This window comes from Lactuca serriola, chromosome 5 (assembly GCF_051521515.1).
Source record: "Lactuca serriola cultivar US96UC23 chromosome 5, Lser_US96UC23_V15, whole genome shotgun sequence".
In the NCBI taxonomy this organism is placed as follows: Eukaryota; Viridiplantae; Streptophyta; class Magnoliopsida; order Asterales; family Asteraceae; genus Lactuca; species Lactuca serriola.
The window spans coordinates 85,705,213-85,711,280 of record NC_136412.1 but is presented as its reverse complement, the minus strand read 5'-3'; the positions used below and the strand labels follow the sequence as shown (position 1 = coordinate 85,711,280).

The 6,068-nt window shown below is 34.4% G+C and overlaps 2 long non-coding RNA genes across 4 annotated transcripts in view; one reads left to right on the top strand and one right to left on the bottom strand.

Annotated features, from left to right (window-relative positions):
• Nucleotides 1-1,460, bottom strand: part of LOC145052715 (uncharacterized) — a 1,726-nt gene extending 266 nt beyond the window's left edge. The window contains exons 1-2 of the long non-coding RNA XR_013684154.1: nt 1,261-1,460; nt 1-1,059 (exon numbers count right to left, since the gene is read on the bottom strand). The exon at nt 1-1,059 is cut by the window's left edge and continues 266 nt beyond it. This is a non-coding gene — a long non-coding RNA (uncharacterized LOC145052715). The remainder of the gene's footprint in view (nt 1,060-1,260) is intronic.
• A 573-nt stretch (nt 1,461-2,033) lies between these two features.
• On the top strand, nt 2,034-5,853 carry LOC145052714 (uncharacterized). Of its 3 annotated transcripts, XR_013684153.1 has the most exons (5): nt 2,034-2,325; nt 2,477-2,825; nt 2,900-3,264; nt 3,383-3,509; nt 3,665-5,853. It is a non-coding gene; the product is annotated as an uncharacterized LOC145052714 (long non-coding RNA). The 3 variants fall into 3 exon arrangements; XR_013684152.1 differs by having other exon boundaries at nt 2,035-2,325; nt 3,386-5,853; XR_013684151.1 differs by having other exon boundaries at nt 2,035-2,325; nt 3,383-5,853.
• The last annotated feature ends 215 nt before the right edge of the window (nt 5,854-6,068 follow it).

Here is a 6,068-nt window from a genome sequence, read left to right as displayed (position 1 = left end):
CCTTCCTTGACATGTACTCCGCGCTTCCAACCTCAAAAGCTTGTATCGGTGGATCGATCTCGTTTTCTTTATACTCACATCTTTTATTTCCCTCGTCTTCTAGATTTATATTATACAAAATGATACAAGTATACGTCATCTCGCTCATTTTCTTCTCCTCCATATATGACACATGATATTTAAGAATATGCCAACGTTTTTCAAAGCTCCAAATGCTCGTTCCACATCCTTTTTTCGCCCGCTCTTGAGCGCTCTTAAACTTCATCCTTTTCTGATCATTTGGACAAGACAATGACTTCACAAAACAAGCACACTATGGATAGATCCCATCCACCAGATAATACCCGTTCATATATGATGTTCCAACTATTTGAAAAAAGGAGTCTGGTGCAGTCCCGTTGTACATGTCGTCAAGTAACGGAGACATGTTAAGAACATTGATGTCATTAAGGGAGCCGGCTAAGCCAATGAATGCATGTCATATCCACACATCATGTGTTGCCACCACTTTAATTATAACGGTTGGATAGCCATGATCACCTCGGGTGTATTGCCCTTTATGGGCATTCGCACAACAAGCCCATGCCCAGTGGAGGCAATCTAGGCTTCCTAGCATTCCAGGAAAGTCATACACGTTTGAGTGATGAGCATACAATTGATGGATGTCACTACAAGTAGGTTTGCGCAGATATCATGGACCATATAATCTCATGACATACTTGTAAAGTTTGTGAAGGCTAGTTCGTGCAACACGTCCGGACATCCTAAGGTTCTCCTCTAGTGCATCGGAGTAAAACCCATTGTACCTCTAGCATCTCGACGTTGTTGAAAAAATGGACACAATGCCCTGACGTCGTTGACTATATGCAAAAACAGAGATTTATGCATACGGAATCGACGAAGAAAAAAATATCCTATAAAGTTGGCGTCATCCACAAAGTAATCTTGCATGAGTCGATCATTAGCCGCCTCACGAAGTCATTGCATGTATCTTCTCTTTCTCCGGCATGCATTCTCACCATTTTCTTCATGTAGTCGTTCGATTATCTGCTCCGCCTCCTGAATAACATCTATAGTCATTTCAAGAAAGGCATCAAACATGTCTGATGAAGATGACGAAGAAGACATTTTGAAAGAGTATATTGTAGTTGTAAAGTGGATGTTATGTGTTAAAATGAGTTGAAGTTGTAGTATTTATAGGAGATTTTTTTTTTTAAATAAAAAGAAAATAATTAAATGGAAATAGTTGTTGCCATCTACCCCCGTCTTCTGATTGGTCATCAATACTCGGCATATATGAACCTTGATGTCGAGCCGAGCTTGGCAAGCCGAGGGGTCGGCCCGGTGTGCTCCGAGATTGCCGATCCCACACCCACCAGCCTTATACACCCGGACACCATGCACATCCAGATTGGTGAAAGTTTCGACATCTTTCCCTTAAATACTTTTTATGTAGATAAGCTTAATAAATTAGTCAATTTTTTATTCTATCGGAAAAATAGCTAATAAAAAACAATTCGAAACTTATCCAATACTTGTCTACAAGTATCAAACCTTATCCAATACTTGTTAGTCCAGATATGTTGGATAATATGCAGTAAAGAACATTCAATTTGAACAAACTACAAAATAACCGAAAATGAAGTAAATTTGGACCATAAAACTTCCAAAATGGAATATTTTAATGATGCATTTTCATACATATTAAGCCTCCCAAAGAAAGCTAATGTATAAAGATTAAACCAATCAATAACAGTAATAGAGACACCATGTTGTATGACAATAATTTCTACATGATTAACAAGAGAAGTCCGAGATCTACGAATCTTGTTGTGTATCAAAATATAAAAAATTCAATGTATTAAAAAGCCACGAGCTCAGATCATACTCACATAAGATAAGTGATGAAAATATGAGCTTTCCTCTTTAATTCTTACTATTTTTATTAACAAAAAGAAGCAAGACAACATTATTGGAATTCTCAATAACATTTATTTCCATATGTTAAGTAAAAAAATATATATACTTGGGGAAATACGGTGGCATCTTCATATATGTCTAACATAGCCAAAAGCTCTTTAAACTTAACAAGAACACAATGAACATAGAAGAACATAAAAGTCACAATTCCACAACCAATGAAGAAAGAGATAGAAGCCAAATAGTGCCTCAATGCATCAGGGGTAGCCTACTGGCCGAGCATCTCCTCCTTTACTGTTTTTAGTACAACATTGCAAATCAGTCAACCGATGAAATCAGAACACGAATAAGATAGTTTCAAGCCTTAACTAACTTCTGGATACCTATTTGGTGACATCTACATAGGTACCCAGCCATTGGAGTGGTTTTTTTACCCATGCATGTTATTATATATATATATATATATATATATATATATATATATATATATATATATATATATATATATATACAAACAACTTTTTGCTTGACATGAGTTCGTGCTCTACACGCATAGGTATCTTTTTGGCGCGTTTGAATTTCTCCTCCTTCTTCTTGTGTGCGTTGGATTGGAGATTTCAGAAAGAAGAGGACAAGCTTCTTTTAGGTGAATCATCTTTGTTTCATTTTAAAGAAGATACGTTTCATGAAGGAGGAGGACACCTGTTTTTTCTTCCTCTTTCCCAATGTATAATAGTTGGACTGTTCCACCGCTCTCTTCATCTTCCCCCAATGTCTTCTCCCTCTTCCCTATTTGATTCAATGATTCTCCATTCTCGCTTCCTTTTTGTCTCTCAGACCGTAAACCAAAAATCACCTTAAACCCCCTGTATGTTCTTCACAGTCGATCAAACCATATATATCAGGTAATCTCTTTTTCTTAAATTCTCTATCTATTTGATTTTGCATTCTTATCACTTTTTCTTTTTGGAATCTGCAGGGTTGCATTTTTGGTAGAACTTCAAGGTTTTATCATCAGTAGAGGTTCTGCATGCCCTCACCTTCCATACGGGTGGTTTCTTTTCTCCAAGCCCTTAGCATATGGTGTCGTTCTGGCTCATCCTTCTCTAGACTCCAAGCATATTCACCATTCCACTGAATAGAATTATGTGCCCAAACTGAGTCATCGGCTTTCACTGCCTTCTCGGCCACTAATAGCTTAGTTGTTGTCTTCTGTTGCCACTTAAACCCACCTCAAAAATCTCTCCCTTCATCAGTTCTTATTTCTCTCCATCGTCTTCCTCTTTCTCTATGAAAATGGGAACAGACCAACGAAAACTACATGGAAATGTCTTGACGATTCGGGTAATTTTTGTTGTGGCTTCTCTCTTGTTTCTATTCTTATCGGTAGTTTAAAGTTCAATTTTCTAGTTTGATTATCTGAGTCTAATTTCTTTCTTTCTTTCTTTTTGGAATTGAATAGCAGGTCGATAAATTCCACGGTCGATCTCACACAACGATTGAAGCCTTGTTCCCTTACTTCCTCCATCATTCTTGTTTTCTTGGAAATTGAAAGAGGCATAGTTTGTTGCAAATCACCTGAAAATTAGGTAACATTGTTCTATGAAGATCTTTATGTTAATATATTTGTTTATTTTTATTAGGTTTACGATTGTCTCTGCCATGTCAAACTCTATATGTTCTTTTTTTCTTTCTCATTCTAACGATGATCGTTTAATCTTCTGTGTTGTTCTTAACTTTTCAGGTTCAATAACTTTTTCTCCCTATTTCAGTTTGGCTTTTTTGTGGGGTTTTGTTGCTAATTCTGTTTTATAGTCATATTAGATTTTTTATGATCCTTTCAAGTTCCATTTAACTTTGATGACAGGTCTTTCAAGATAGGGCTTCAAGGTTCTTTCCATATCCTTTTCGTCTTAATTTTTTAATTATTTTTTTCTGTTCTGGAGCTGATAGAAAGTGATGTTTTTCTACCTCAATTAGCATATAAAAAGGGTATTTTTGCTTCAATTTCTTTATAGAAGAACTATAGGAAATAGGGGAACAGAGAGACATATATAGGGATAGGGGTTAGACGAAAAGGAAGAAAGGAAACAAGAGACATGTAGTAATGTTCAACTTAAATGATTTAAAGGATTGTGCAGTAGGAGATGTCAATACACATAGATCAGGAAGCAACCCCAAACTCATGAGTTCATACATTAATTGAGTTGAATAATTTGCAATAATTTTGGAGGGGTATTTTATGATTTTTAAAGTATTTCGTGAAGATTATACTTTGTTTTCATTTTCTTATTGGAAATTGGCTTTCAATTTTCATTAAGATTATAATATTTTGCATAAATTAAGATTTAAATTTATCTATATCTCTTTGGGTTCATTGTCCATAGAATTTTGGTTAATCATGTTCAATACTAGGGAGATAGAAGGCTTAAATGGAGTTCATAGCTTTCTTACTTGTTAGATGTTGCTTAATTGCCCCTATTAGTGAAATTGTTAAATTTTAGTTGCCCACTACATACACAATCATTGTAACACCCATGGAGCAATACCATACATATGTCTACTAACTTGGAGGCCATCAGCATTGGGGAAACATCTACTATACTTTAGGTCTTGTTTAATAAGTCACTTTTGTTTGGTAAAACACGGTAAATTGAGCTTTGAAGATGATTTGTTTAATTTACTATTACATTTCATGTTACCAATCCTTCCATAAACTATTTTAACTGAAAAAATGATAGGAGAGTATGCAGAAAGAGCAGTACAAATATTCTCTTCGTAACCTAATTGTGATGGCTTAATTTTTTAACTAGCTCGACATTTAGGTCTTCTCGGTCTATTCAGATGTATAAATTTGACATTCATTTGTGTGTTTAGGAACCAATTTGTGTACTCATATTAATGATTGGGTTCTAATTATATTTTACGAACTATTTAAAGATTTGACCTTTTCAGGCTTTTATAAAAAAGTGAGATCAGTGAAACCTTTAGATCCTGGAACTTTTTATGTACAACACGACTAGAAGTTCAAGCTCCTCTATAACAATAGTGTTGTTACACTACACATACGTACACACCTTATATGAACTTTCTGAAATTAAGCTCAACAACGGAAATCATAAATTTCAATAGTTGATGTTGAGGAATTAGAAACGAGCTTATTTTTTTAAGTTGGAGAATAGGTATTGGTGAATTCCTTACATTTGAGAACTTCTCATTTTATCCTGATTGTTGATGTAGATGGAATTATATTGGTTTGAATGAGTACATAGGAAGTGATTCTTATTTTGACAATAGCTAACTACCAACAAGAAAGGTGTTTATTCCTCTAGGAAATGGTACTATTTTAACTTCTAATATGTAATAATATTTAGCAAGAAGGGTATGCAATGATATGTATATGAACTTTTAATAAATATAATATGAATCTTTTCATTTTACAAACCTTGAATTCAGTTGTGAGTTGTGGGTGTATACGATAAGAAAATCATTTCTGTTCGGAATTGACACATTATCTATGGAGTTCAATGATGCCTTTGTTAAGGAAATTTGCCAGATCAACTTTAACCCAGTGGTTGATCGAGTCGAGACAATGTTTCTATTCTTCTTTTAGGCCCTAATCTTGGCGATACAGTTGCTCAAAGATCATTTGCCTCAAACTTACAAGCTTGAAAGCCTATCTATCACTGCTCAATCATCTTCACATATTTTTACCTACAAACACTGGTGGATTATATGTCAATTGCAGAGAACAAGGATGTACTTCACTCTTCATACCAACATGCAGCTAACTTTACTTTTCCCAAATTTTTGTACAAAGTTCTAATAAATGTAACAAATAGCAACGTACTTGCATTTATTTGTGTATTATAGCATTCTTCTCTTGTTTCTTTATATTAAGTCATATTATAGCATTTTTCTCTTACTTCTTTATATTAAGTCATCGAACAATGAAAAATGCAATCAATCGCAACATTATACATTCAATTTTCCCTGATCCCTCGTTCATGCTTAAGCTCTGGTTTAACTACATTCTTGGGCCGTGCTTAGCACGGCTTGAAAACATTTTCTAGTATATATATATATATATATATATATATATATATATATATATATATATATATATATATATATATATATATCCTAAT